The sequence below is a fragment of the Cynara cardunculus genome (genome assembly GCF_001531365.2).
Source record: "Cynara cardunculus var. scolymus isolate 2C chromosome LG 16, CcrdV1, whole genome shotgun sequence".
NCBI lineage: Eukaryota > Viridiplantae > Streptophyta > Magnoliopsida > Asterales > Asteraceae > Cynara > Cynara cardunculus.
The window spans coordinates 3,566,713-3,567,814 of record NC_037543.1 but is presented as its reverse complement, the minus strand read 5'-3'; positions in this window follow the sequence as shown (position 1 = coordinate 3,567,814).

The following is a 1,102-nucleotide window of genomic DNA, read 5'->3' as shown; positions in this document are numbered from 1 at the left end:
TCTTTATGTCAAAGTGTTGGTAAAAATATTACCAAGAGTTTGGCGCAAAAAGAATGAAGAAAAACGGTTAAGAAACGAGCCATTTTCAAGCTCAAAGAGCTTGAAAACGTGCAGCCCATTGCTGCAGTTTTCGTCATTTATTGTCTCTTCTTTTTATTAAAAATTAGTTGGAGAAGAGGTGTTGAGGCCGGGTTTCGAACCCAGGACCTCACACACATGGTTGAACACCTTAACCAACGAGCTATATATGAGATTTGTTGCTTTGTATGTGTTCATATTTTTAATATGTTATATATATCTGGGTTTCAGAAATTAATTTTTAACACCTTTAGGAATTTAATTTCTCTATATAAATTTTATGAAACTTTCATTAAGTTGTTTGTATTTTGTAAAATGCAAACTTTGACCTCATTCCGATTATTTACCCCGTTTAGTTACCAAAATGACCCTACAATGTGGAAATCGGTATTTTAGCGATACTTTACGTAATTGCTTTATAAATTACCGAAATGACCCTATGTTTTGGGGATTGGTCTATGAGCTTCATTTTTATATTATTATTTTTATAAAATTACCAAAATGACCCTATATTTGGAAATCAGTATTTTAGCAATACTTTACGTATTTGCTTTATGAATTACCGAAGTGACCCAATGTCTTGGGAATTGGTATCTAAGTGTTATTTTCAGTATAATCCTTATGAAAATTACCAAAATGACCCTACAATATGGAAATCGGTATTTTAGCGATACTTTACGTATTTGCTTTATAAAATTACCGAGATAACCCTATGWCTTGGGATTGGTATCTAAGTTCTATTTTGAATAAAATCCTTATAGAAATTACCAAAATGACCCTACAATATGGAAATCGGTATTGTAGCAATACTTTACGTATTTGCCTTGTAAATTACCGAAATAACCTTATGTATTGGGAATTGGTATATATGTCTTATTTTGATTGTTATCCTTATGAAATTACCAAAATGACCTCACAATTAGGGAATTGGTATTTTAATAATACTTTGAGTATTGTTTAATAAAATTACCAAAATACCCCTATGCTTTGGGATTGGACTTTTAAGCACAGTTTTAATATTCGA